The sequence below is a fragment of the Pan paniscus genome, chromosome 6 (genome assembly GCF_029289425.2).
Source record: "Pan paniscus chromosome 6, NHGRI_mPanPan1-v2.0_pri, whole genome shotgun sequence".
NCBI lineage: Eukaryota > Metazoa > Chordata > Mammalia > Primates > Hominidae > Pan > Pan paniscus.
The window spans coordinates 42,413,515-42,427,293 of NC_073255.2; the positions used below are offsets into that span (position 1 = coordinate 42,413,515).

At 37.7% G+C, this 13,779-nt stretch overlaps 1 protein-coding gene and 1 pseudogene across 1 annotated transcript in view; one reads left to right on the top strand and one right to left on the bottom strand.

Annotated features, from left to right (window-relative positions):
• NME8 (NME/NM23 family member 8) overlaps positions 1-13,779 on the top strand; it is a 406,785-nt gene that overhangs the window by 86,969 nt on the left and 306,037 nt on the right. The gene's annotated exons all lie outside the window — the stretch shown is intronic.
• Positions 6,067-8,290, bottom strand: LOC100996078 (adaptin ear-binding coat-associated protein 1-like; annotated as a pseudogene).

Below are 13,779 nucleotides of genomic sequence, written 5' to 3' on the forward strand. Positions count from 1 at the left end.
TTTTTGGTGTCCTAACTGTCTGAAATCAATTTATAAAGCTAGGACCAAGCCCTATCATAAGCACAAAGTAACTGTTACTGTTCTCTTTCCCCTCTAACTTAATTTGGTTAAGGAAAGATACGTAGTGTGACTTAAGCCTAAGGGTTATTATCAGAATATAGGAGGAATCTTACTCCAGTCAGTGTAACAGCCTGTCACAGTTGCTTGGTTATATCTGAAGTCTACTTAAATGGATACATATTGCTATACTGCATAATGTGCTTGATTTAAGAACATTTCCATAGAAGGCTTTCTGTATGGACCTATTCTTTTCTTTCCTTAACTTCATTAATCAACTCTTTCCCTGATTTTCCTTAGCTAGAATTTAATTTACTCTGTTATATTATATTTTTGTAAGCTATATTAAATTCTAGTTGGAACAAAAATCTTTCCCTAAAGATATCTGATTTTTGCATCCTGAAATTCCTATAAACACTTTGCAGAGCTTATCAGGTGAAAAAATTCTCACATCCTAATGCTGTGGCATAAATGACAAATATAATAATACATTAATTTTGATATTAAGATGGAATTCAGCTTCTATTTAGCATGGCTGTGAATACAAAACAAAACAAAGCACTGCCCAACAATAACAAGATAATTAGAACATGGGCTTTGACTCTAGTGAATATGAAACCCAGGGACAACCACAGTCAACTAAGTTTTTTAATAATTCATATCAACTGCATCTGAAAGTGTAGCATTTTTTAAAAAATAATGTTTTTGTTGTTGGCTCAGCACAGCATTTTCCCTCTGGGCTATCTAATTCTGAACACACACACTAAATCAGATGTTAAAATGGTATTTGATAAAATGAGTTTCAAATTAGATAATCTCAGGAACAGAAATGAAGTTAATACATTGTGTAAAGAAATCAATAATTAAAAGGAAGGTAATAAATTTAAAAAGATGAATTTTGCTGATAGAACTAAAGCTCACACCTGAAGTATAAGATGTGAGGCTAAAAGTCAAATATATCATTACTTATTTAAATGATTGGATGAGCATCAGCAGATTTAATCCCTTTGATTTAGCATCCTGAGAAATAACTCGTATTTACAAGACAATGAAGACTTATCCAATTTGTTTCTTTCTTGCTAACTATTGTAGAACCTGAAGATGCGAGGTAAAAAAAAATGCTTAAAAATTTAGACCTCCATTTATTGAATCCTTTAAGTTAACAACATAATAGGCTTAAATATCTATACTGAAATAAATGGCTTTCTAGTTTTTTATTAAGAATCCTGAGTGCCTGTGCTGTTCTTCCCCTCTAAATCCTGCCAAAAACTTTAATTTAGGGAAGGAGGTGTTAGTAGATAGAGCAAGACTTCCAGCTTTACAATAAAACAATTAAATGAGAATTTCTGGGAAGTTGCCAAGTGCAATCAAGAAAGATGTTGCCTTTTATGCAGAACACTCACTGAAGAATAATTTTGCATCTTCGTCAAGGCGCAGATTCTCATTATTTATTTAGATTTATTTGGCAGTTTATTCTCTGAAGAGCTCATTAGAGTAAATTATTCCAATACCATGTTAATTTCTGACTCATATTATTTATCCTCATGTTTCTTTTCACACTTTTGCAGATTTCTCCCACCACCTATCTCTTGAATCTAATCACATCTGTCCACCTCCACTGCAAGCCCAGTCCAGCCACTTAGCATCTTTCACTCACATGGGTGGGATTGCCTGGAAACTGGGCTCAGCACCTCCACTCTGGCCGCCTGCATCTGTTTTCTGCAACACAGTCCCCATAGTGCTTTTGGTTTTAACAGCTTTACTGAGATATAATTCATATACCATAAAATTCAATAGTTTTTAGTATATTTACAGAGGAATACTGCCATCACCACAAGCTAATTTTAAAACATTTTTGTTATACCCCAAAAGAAGTTTTTGATGAACTCAAATGTATCTATTTTCTTTGTCTCTTGTGCCTTTGATGTTATATCTGAAAAGGCTTTCCATAACCCAGGCTTCTGAAGAATTAAAAAAATTTTTTTCACATAATGTGATATTCATGATTTTAGATTTTTTACAAGTGGATTTTAGCATATTCACAATATTGTGCAGCTATTGTCCTTACCTAATTCCAGAATATTTCCATCACTCCAAAAAGAAGCCCCATATTGATTCACAGTCAGTCCTAATTACCCCTCCTTTCAACCACCAGCACTCATTAATCCACCAGGGTTTTGCTTATACTGGACATTTCATATAAATGGAATCATATCATATATGTGACCTTTTGTATCTAGTTCTTTTCATTTACCATAATGTTTAGAAGTCTCATCCATGTTGTAGAGTGTATAGCCTTTTTATGGCTATTGTATGGATAGATTACATTTTGTTTAATCCATTTATCAGTTGATGGATATGTGGGTTATTTCCAGTTTTTTGCTATTATGAATAATGCTGCTATATACATTCATGTACATATATTTGTGTGAAAATATGGTTTTCAGTTCTCTTGGATACATACCTAGGAGAGGCATTTCTGGATTGTATGGACACTTGATGTCTAAATTTTGAGGAGCTGCTAAAATAAAGAGTTTTCCATAGCGGCTGCAACATTTTACATTCCCATCATCAATGTATGAAGGTTCCAGTTTCTCTACATCCTCGCTAGTACTTATTTCCTTCCTTCTTTTTATCTTCTTTCATTTTTTGATTATGGCCAATCTAGTGGGTGTGAGATAGCTCATTGTGGTTTTGATGTGTATTTCTTTAATTAATGATATTGAATATCTTTTCATGTGTTATTGGCCATTTTCTTTGGAGAAATTATATTCAAACTCTGTCTATTTTTAATTGGGTTGTCTATTATTGAGTCATAATAACTCTTTATATATTTTGGATAGCAAGCCCTTATCAGACCCAATTCTGTGGGTTGTCTTTTCACTTTCTTGATAGTGTCTTTTGACACACACAAGTTTTTGACTTTGATAAAGTCCAGTTTATGTCTTTTTTTGTGTGTGTTTTGGTGTCATATTTAAGAAACCGTTGCCTAATCTAAGGGCACAAAGATGTGTACTTATGCTTCCTTCTACAAGTTTAATAGTTTTAGCTCCTACATTTTCGTCTTTGTTTCATTCTGAGTTGATTTTTTTGCATATGGTATGAGTAGGGGTCCAAATTCCTTCTGTTGCATGTGTATATCTAATTGTCTCGATAATGTATTTTGCAAAGACTGTTCTATTCCCACTGAATTGTCTTCACACACTTTCAAAAATCAATTGACAATAAGTGTAACAGTTTAATTCTGGATTCTCAATTCTGATTTCATTGGTCTATATATCTATCTTTATGCCAGTACCATATTGTCTAGCTTTATAGTGAGTTTTGAAATTAGAAAAATTGAGTCCTACAACTTTTTCCTTTTCAAGGTAGTTTTGACTATTCTATGTCACTTGCATTTCCATATAAATTTTAGAATGAGCTTTTCAATTTCCATAATAAAGCCAGTTGGAATTTTGATAAAGGTTTTATTGAATTGGTGGGTCAGTTTGGGAGTATTGGCATCTTAAAAATATTAAGTTTTTGATCCATGAGCATTAAATGTTTTTCCATTTATTTAGGTTTTTCTACTTTATTTCAATGATGTTTTATAGTTTTCTAATTTTGTAATTTGCAGTGATGTTTTATACTGCAAAAACTTGCAGTGCAAGGTTTGCATTTCTTTTGTTGAAGTTATTGTTAAGTACTTTATTCTTTTTGATGCTATTATAAATGGAATTTTTTTCTTTGTTTCATATTTTTAATTACCATTATTGTACCAATACAGCATATACTTTATATAGATATATCTTAAACATTTCCCATTTTTCAGGAATTCAAATACATAATATATTATCATCTTAGAATACAAAGAACACAACGTGGAGGAAGATTGAGAAAATAGGTTGCCAGTATTTAGTCACTAATGCTTCTACAGACTTTCCTTTTAGTGTTTTCTATTGGAATTTTAATATGTCTTGCCATGGCTCTTCAAGAATAGAGCTTCCTGGAAAATGAGGCAATGAAAAGAAAATGGACCCAAAGTCAGAAAAAGTTAAGGAAATCCAGGAAAGTAATATATTTTGAAACTAAACATAAGGACTCCCTTCTGCCAGAGTGTACGTTCCAAATAGGTACAAAAGGGAAGCAAGTATATCTTCCCATTTAATCCTCAACATTGCTCATTTAGAAACAAAATAGAAAGTACCCATTCATCTAAGAAGCAGAACTTTTTTCACAGCATTGTAAAAGGAATGGCAGGGCAGAGGGGAAAGAAAGTGATGGGAGAACAACTTGCTTTTAACCCTGGGTGACAGGTATCAAAGCCTTGGGCAAAACCTGTCATGGTAAAGCTGTGACTCTCCAACTTCCTTCACAAATGACAATACAAATAATAGCAGCTTTCTATTAAAGAACTACATGAACTGAAAAGAAATGTTTATGGAAAGGGGCCAGATACCCAGACAGCAAGGCAATGTGGGTACTAAACAAGAGTTAAGTGCTTTCAGCCTCTCTGCTCTACAGATCAGGTTAAAAACTCTATACTCTTCAACTTCAGGTCAAATAACATGGCAAATACAAATTAATGCCATGCTTCAAATGCAGCAACTAGATGGAGCTGCAAGAAATTAAACACTCCTATAGAATATCACTTGGAAAGCACAGCCTCTTGAACCTCCTTCATCACAGAGACACCCATTGGTCAAAGATGTTTCACAATTCAAATTCAGCAAACAGAAAAGAAGAGTGGAGGTGCCACCAGCACAACCCTCTTGTCATAGAAAGATACATGTAAACACACAAGAGGGTGATGGAGCTGCACCCAGCACTGGATGTTCACTGAGTACGATAAGCCTGAAGAAGGCTATACAGCAGAGACCCAGGAAATAGGTCTTTCTCCATTATTGTGGGATCTGGCCAGCAGCTTGCAATGCAATGGGGCTCTTTCTTTGTTCCCAGGCAGATCGGCAGGTCAAGAAATAATAGACACACACAAGATAATGAAAGCTGGGTCCAGGGGGGTCATCGCCTTCTGGTCCTGTGATGCCGTCAATGCACTGGATATACCAGCATTTATTATTAAGTTTAGTGAGGGCAGGGGTAGGTTAGTGAGGGATTTAGGGTCATTTGATTATGAGGTGAGATGGTCACATGGGGATGAAGTAATTCTTTAATGTAACACCTGTACGCAGAAGTACAGCATACAGAGATAAGAATTTACAATATAGTGTGTGCATCAGTAATTTCTAACAGAGCCTTGAAACAGAAACACAGTCTTTCCATAACCTATGATTATGAAGATATTAATCAGCAGTAACAGTTGCAGCAAAAGCTGGTTACAAACAATCCATAGAAACAGGACGTGAAGCTAGACAACCTGTTAGACCAGAAATTCTCAGAAGGGAGTATGCCTTAACCCTAAAGAGGCCTAGAAGAGCCGTGGCAAGATGAGGGCCTTTATAGCCCTATCTTATCCATATGGACACGCGCCCCTCATGCGTCCATTTATAGGCTTTCCACAAGGGTTGCATTCCATTCCCAGAGCTATGAACATCTGCTTTTCTGGGATAGGAATCTTAGTGATGTGAAACCTCCCTGACTGCATGTCTGTTGATAGGCTCTCTGCAGGGGGAAGCACATCACGTGCTGTTGGCTCATTCTGGCAGTCCATCCTGGCATTGTCTTTACACAATGTGCATGCAACTTTGTATTTACAATAATTAGGAGCATTTCATCTTTTATTCCATAGCAATAGTTTCAGGGTGTCTCCCTACACTCCATATCTACCCCTATCAAAATTCTGAATTTGTAAACACTGAGGTCAGCCTGTCCATTTTTAGTCCTGGGTTAGTGGAGAATGAAGTTGCAAGGTTTTTGACTTCCCTGAAATTGCTAAATAGGGCCTCACAAAGAGGCACACAAGGGTCATGAGACGATTTTGAAATAAGTTGAAGAATTTAAAAGATAAGACAAATTTTACAGATGTTAGATCATTCCTCCTCAAAGAGATACTGGCCTTTTGAGCCCTGCATAGTCAGCCAAAAGTATGATAAGATCCACTAGTCCTCTACCTTGGTACTAAGCAGGAGATAATAGATACTCTCTTGGCTGTACAAGTAACAACACAGGAGAGTGACATAAACCAGCTTGAATGTAATGGAGAAGCTATGAAAAAGATTGTCCAGTCATTTTGGTTCTGGAGAGGAAATGGGTTTCTGACTTCCTCACAGATTGGTGCCCTCAAGGTCATTTTTATTCCTCAAGTCTGCCTTAATGTCCTGCCAATGCCATTCAGAACTGGACCCAGTTGGATGGCTGTGGTGCCTGGTTTGGAACAGAGCTGGATGCAGTGCTGAAGTCTCCCCACAAGTCATTGCTTGCAGAAACTGGAGTTGGTGCTGGTGTTGTGACAGGAGCAGGAGAATCCAAATCTAAAAGGATATCTGCATCACTGCCTCCATGGTTAGATTTTGGAATGGCTGGTGGGGTGACATGATTGCTGATGCAACTGAGGAGGACAGTGGGGGAATAGTGACTTGGCCTCCTGGCGGGGATGCGAGTAAGCTCAGGCCCCCACCCATTGCAGTCCTGGGCTTAGAAGCACCTCCATTCTTGGTTGTAATGTTCCCCGTACTCAACTTGATGGTTTGTCTTTCTTTGAAGCTCAGATCCAAGTTAGGACAAGCGTCCATTTCTTGAGATTCCTTGGAAATCTCAGATTCCTGCTTTACCCATTTGAAGTGATCCTGCAAGGAGACATTAAAGTCAAAGGCATCTCCCCGATCTGTGAAGCCAGCAGTGTCAATGACAGCACTCTGCCCAGGACCATCCTGAATCCAGATTAAAAAGTAGCAGCTGGAATCTGTCACTGTCTCCACAGCAATACCAGGATATTGTTCTACTGGTGTCTGAGTGAAGAGCTCCCCTGAAACTTTATCCTCGAATTTGATATAGGCAGTCTTCCCTTTTGAAATGATTCGGAGGTGACCAGTCCAATCAGGCTGGTCTAATTTCCAGTCAGATGCCCTGTAATCACAGTTGGAGGCCCAGGGAGGAATCCAGTAGACACTGATGTTTGGCTTCACACACAGCACAGACTCATACTCCAACTCGGCCACCATCTTGGCTTCCATTTTCTTAATTTTATTTTTGGATTGCTCATACTGCTGTGTAGAATACAGTAGGTTTTTGTAGGTTAGTCTTATATCTTGCAACAATAACTCATTTATGAGTGGATTCCTCAGGTTGGCTATATAAAAGATCATGGCATTTGAAACTAAAGATATCTTTACTTCTTTCTTTATAACCTGGATATCTTTTATTTATTTTTCTTATCTAATTACGTGGCTAGAACCTGCGCTACAATGTTGAATGGAAGTGGTGAGATTGGTCATTGCTGTCTTGTTCCTGACTTTAGGGGGAAAGCTTCCAGCTTTTCATCATTAAGTATATTAGCTGTGGGATTTTTGCAGATGCCTTTTATCAGATAGAGGAAATTCTCTCCTATTTCTAGCTTGTTGAGTATTTATTTCTCATAAAAGTGTGTTGAATATTGTGAAACATATTTTAACTGTGTGTATGGAGATGATCATGTTGTTTTTTTTTTATTTTCTTCTCTGTTCTTCAGATTACAACACTTCTATTGATTTATCTTCATGTTTGTTGTTTCTTCCTTTCTTTTCTTTTTTTGTTTTTTCATTTCTTTCTTTTTTTTTTTTGAGACAGGGTCTTGCTTTGTCACCTGGGCTGAAGTGCAGTGGCATGATCATGGCTCACTGCAGCCTCAACCTCCTAGGCTCAAGTGATTCTCTCACCTCCTCCTCTTGAGTAGATGGGACTTACAGGCGCATGCCACCACACGCAGATAATTTTTGTATTTTTTGTAGAAACAGGGTTTTTCCATGTTACCCAAACTGGTCCCAAGCTCCTGGGCTCAAGAGATCTGCCTGCCCCAGCCTCCCAAAGTGCTGGGAATTACAGGCATTGAGCCACCACACCCAGCCTGATTGTTTCTTCTCATAGCTCAACTCTACTGTTGATCCTCTTTAGTGAATTTTAGTTTCAGTCATTCTACTTTTCAACTCCAAAATTTTGATTTGGTTCTTTTAAATAAATTTTATTTATTGATATTCTCTATTTGGTGAGATGTTATCATATATTCCTTTAGTTCTTTTGGCGTGCTTTCTTTTAGCTCTTTGATATTTATAATAGCTGCTTTGAAGTCTTTTTCTGTTAAGTCCAACATCTGGGTCCCTCAAAGGCATTTTTTATTGTCTGCTCTTTTTTCCCCCTATTTATGGGTAATACTTCCCAGTTTATTTTCATGTCTCATCATGTTTCATTAAAAACTGGACATTTTCAATAATATAGTATAGCAACTATAAATATTGATCTTCCTAACCTTCCAACCCTTTGAAGATTCTTGTTTGCTTTCTTGTTTGTTTATTTATTTAGTGACATGGTTTGACTACTTCACTGCATGCTATTTCCCATGCAGTGTGCATGCTCTGATGTCACTCCTCAGAGGGCGCAGCCTTAGGCATGTACACAGTTTCTCTGACCTTCCTTCCCAGAGATGACTATACATAGTCCAGTTCTCTTGGACTATCTCTTTCCCTGAATACCCAGTTAAGCTTGAGGCTGATATCACATCTAACTGGTAGCCTCCTCTAATTGCTAGCTGATTACTACATTGTTTTTGACAACACTTTGGGCCATACATTGCTCCAGTCTGATCCAATTAAAGTTGGGTTCCTTTGCAAGAGTGGTCTTTACATCTGGCTTTACCCAGGGAGAACTCTTCTTGGCTATCTTGTTCCCCGATTCTCTCTATTTTTGTCAGGTTTGTCAAAGATCAGGTAGTTTTAGGTGTGCAGTTTTATTTCTAGGTACTCTTTTCTGGAAAGCTGAGAGGCAAATCATGAATGAACTCCCATTCACAATTGCCATAAAAGGAATAAAATGCCTAGGAATATAGCTAATAAGGGAAGTAAAGGACCTCTTCAAGAAGAACTACAAACCACTGCTCAAAGAAGTCAGAGATGACATAACCAAATGGAAAAACATTCCTTGCTAACAGATAGGAAGAATCAATATCGTGAAAATGGCCATACTGCCCAAAGCAAATTATAGATTCAATGCTACTCCCATTAAACTATCATTGAAGTTCTTCACAGAATTTTAAAAAGACCTATCTAAAATTCATATGGAGCCAAAATAGAGCCCAAATAGCCAAGACAATCCTAAACAAAAAGAACAAAGCTGGAGGCATCACACTACTCAACTTCAAACTAACTACAAGGCTGCAGTAACCTAAACAGCATAGTACTGGCACAGTACCATGGACATATAGACCAATATGTGAACAGACACATAGACCAATGGAACAGAACAGAGAACCCAGAAATAAGACCACACACACAACCATCTGATCTTCAACAAACCTGACATCAACAAGCAATGGAGAAAGGATTCCCTATTTAATAAATGGTGCTGGGAGAATTAGCTAGCCATATGCAGAAAGTTGAAACTAGACCCCTTCCTTACACCGTATACAAAAATCAACTCAAGAGGGTTTAAAGATTTAAATGTAAATCCCCAAACTATAAAAACCCTAGAAGAAAATCTAGATGGTATCATTTAGGACATAGACATAGGCAAAGATTTCATGGCAAAAAAAGCCAAAAGCGATAGCAACAAAGCAAAAATTGACAAGTGGGATCTAATTAAACAAAAGAGCTTCTGCACAGCAAAAGCAACTGTCATCAGAGTGAACAGGGAACCTACCGAATGGGAGAAAATTTTAGCAATCTATTCATCTGACAAAGATCTAGTATCCAGCAGCTATAAGGAACTTAAACAAATTTACAAGAAAAAACACCATTAAAAAGTGGGGAAAAGACATGAACAAACACTTCTTTAAATAAGACATACATATGGCCAACACACTATGAAAAAAGCTCAACATCACTAATCATTAGAGAAATGTAAATCAAAACCACAATGAGATACCATCTCACACCAGTCAGAATGGCAATTATTAAAAAGTCAAAAAACAACAGATGCTAGCCAGGTTTTGGAAAAAAAGGAATGCTTTTACACTGTGTGTGGGAGTGTAAATTAATTCAACCATTGTGGAAGACAGTGTGGCAATTCCTTAAAGACCTATAGGCAGAAATACCATTTGACCCACCAATCTCATTACTGGGTATACACCCAAAGGAATATATATCATTCTGTTATAAAGATACATGCACATATATGTTTATCATAGCACCGTTCACAATAGCAAAGACATGGAATCAACCTAAATGCCCATCAGTGATAGATTGGGTAAAGAAAATGTGGTACATATTATACATCATGGAATACTATGCAGCCATGAGAAGGAATAAGATGATGTCCTTTTCCGGGACATGGATGGAGCCAGAAGCCAGTATCAGCAAACTAATATAGGAACAGAAAATCAAATACTACATGTTCTTACTTATAAGTGGGAGCTGAATGATGAGAACACATGGACACATGATGGGGAACAACACACACTGGGGCCTGTAGGAGGGTGGGGGTTGGGAGGAAGGAGAGCATCAGGAAGAATAGCTAATGGATGTTGGGCTTAATGCCTAGGTGATGGGATGATCAGTGCAGCAAGCCACCATGGCACTTGTTTACCTATGTCACAGACCTGTACATCCTGCACATGTACCCCTGAACTTAAAAGTTAGAAATAAATAAATAAATTCTCAAGTTTTAGGGGGCTGATTGCCTTATCTCATAGAACATGCAGTCTCATATGAAGTTCACTTTCTGCAGCCCCCTACAATAATCCTGAGGGAGCTCCACGATGTATCCCATTTGTTTTCACAATCATTATCAGTCTGGGCCAGGTACTACTGCTCTCCTGCGCAAGTATCCACTGGGCTCCCACCCTCTCTTGCTGGACCTCAAGGTCTCCATGGGTGGTGTCCTGTAGCTGTTCTGTGGCCCTATCATCAAGGCACTAATCCATAGGGCTACAGCCATGATGATTAATTGGTTCTGAGCAGAAATGAAGACCATGCTCATGGCACACACTCTGTGTTAAACTTTACCTACCATCTGGAAGCCAGTGGTAGGCACCTGTTGGGCAACAGTGACAGAAATGAATAAACCATTATCCTGACCAATAGAATTCAAAGTCTAGTTGGGGCAAATCACTTAAAAATAGATACAAATATATTTTAAAGTCTATTTCTATGACATTAGGTAAGGTGTAGTACAAAGTTTCCTACTTATTTCAAAGTAGATCAAGTTAACTAAGTTCTTAACCTTCAATTAAAGTTCTTCATCTATAAAAATTGATGATCATAATACTTTAAAATATTTTAAGGATTGAATAAATATAAAAATTATATATATATGTGTTATAAATGTGTAGAGAGAGAGAGGTAAAGAGAGATTGAGGAAAAGACACGAGAGAGAGAAAGAGTGATAAAGCAAAACCATATGTCTTTACCAAGAGTTGCCTTTTGATAATGTCAATAAAGAAAAATGATGAGACAAGTCTCAAATCATTTTAGGAGGTTTATTTGCCAAAATTAAGGACATGCCCAGGAGACAGGTCTATGCCTTTCTCCAAAGATGAATTTGAGGGCTCCAAATTCAAGGAGATAAGGGAGGGATATTAAGAAGTACACAATTTTCATGTAAGAGGGGGGTAGGAAAAACGGTTATTCATGCCTTTGTCTGGCTCAGTGAATCTGCATTTTTTTTTTTTTTACATAAAATGACATAGACAAATGTGGCAGAGGAAAGATGTAGGAAATCTGCATTTTACATAAGATAACATGGACAAAATTGGGCAGGGGAACAATCAGATATGCATTTGTGTGTGGTGGGCTGAGGTGACTGTGCCTATAAAGATAAGCTATCAATTTGCATTGCCATGGTGAAATTTTCACAGAAACATCTTAAAACATCTTGCAGCTCACTAAGAATTTCCTTGTGGGCAAAATATGGGGGAGACCTGTAGCTTTTCATCTTGTAGCCATCTTGTTTAGGAACAAAAAGGGGGAGGCAGATTTGCTTGACCCAGTTCCCAGCTTGACTTTTCCCTTTGCCTTAATGAGTTTAGGGTTCCAAGATTTAATTTCCTTTTATAATAACAAGATTAAATAACCTCTTGAAACTTCTGCTTTAAGTTGGAGGAAGTGGCACTTTTGCCCCCAGCTTAAAGCAAGGGCATAAATTCCTCCAGAGAAAGTTCTGATAGAGACTCCTAGAAAAACATTTGGTGGACAGGAAGATTGGAGAAAGAACCCTTCCCTCTTCATGTGGTAGCCTGCACTCCACCCAGCCTCATCTCTGCCTGGCCCCTCCTCTCAGCAAACACCACAGTCCATAGTCAGGACTTCTAGTCACACACAGGTGAATAGGAATTCTCTTTGGATAATGAAAGTACATTTGTGGTCAACTAAACCATCAACTTAAAATAGCAGCATACAGTCCAAAATCTCCAAAAATTTTTAGAAAACTACTAATGTAAACAGAGTCACCAATATTATGAAAACACAAGAACTATGCGAGGAAGCAGACTTAATGGGGGATGCAACAGAAAATATTTACAAAAGAGGGCTCGTAACTTGTCAAGAATGAGACAGAATTCTGGTCAATTAAAAACAAACAATAGGTAGATTAGATAGGGTAGTTGCCTTGGGTAAAGATGAGTTAGTGGTCTAAGAGACAGAAAGAAAAATTCTCCCAGAACTCACTGCAGAAGGAAAAGTAGGCCGATATGGTTTCAAGAGGTTGGCCCCTGACTGTGCAACAAATTATTATCTGGGGCTTTGATGTATCAGTAAAGCTGGTCTGCAGGAAACTCCGGTTGAGGTGGGTTTTATATATTAATAGGGTTGGCTTAACTTTTTGTAGGAATTCATTTGTTTCATGTCATTTCCTTTTCTATGCTAAGGTTTTATGGCTGACCAAGAAAGTAAGAACCTAGGTATGGTTGACAGTGTGAATGGACCATCAGCCTCCACCATCTCCTGCTCACCATGGTTGAGCAGGTCATTTCTAAATACCTGGTGGACGGCCATATAATCTGGGGCTCAGAACTGCTTTACCTGGCACCTAGTGAGGAGGAGAAGGCAAACTCAAAATACCTGCTCTGCTGGGGCTGATGCAGATGTTGTGTTTTACTAGGGAAGCTGTTAGTTTTATGATAGCAAATCTGGACTGTTTATAGACAAACTCGTACAGGAGTTTGCAACAATTTCACAGCTCAGTTTGATGTTTTGGCAGATGTTATGGGAGCATTCTGCAAGATCATTAAAGCAGAGCTGTGGCAGAGTAGACATCCCCAGGGAGCCACCTGCCCAAAGCGACTGCATTGGAGCTTGTCTGGACATGTCCCCAAGATGGGTCTTGTCTGAAAAAACCTTCCTTCATGTGATAAATAGGTGCTTTTCCCCTAGAGTTAACTTATGTGAATAAAGATGCTTATTTTTATGACAAAGTTTTCTAACACAACTGTGGCACATGTTAAAAGGAAGTTACTATTAAAAGAAATTTATTATTTTGGGGGAGCCACTGGCAGCCAAAATGGAGGTCTCTTTTATTTTGGAACATTTTGGGGAAAGAGATGAGAAATCGAACAGAGAGTAGGTTTCAACATTTCAAAAAGTGTGAGTTTTAAAAAGCCTTTATATAATGAGTCCATTTTGTTCACAATGATTCAGTTAAGGTAGAGACTGTTGAATGATT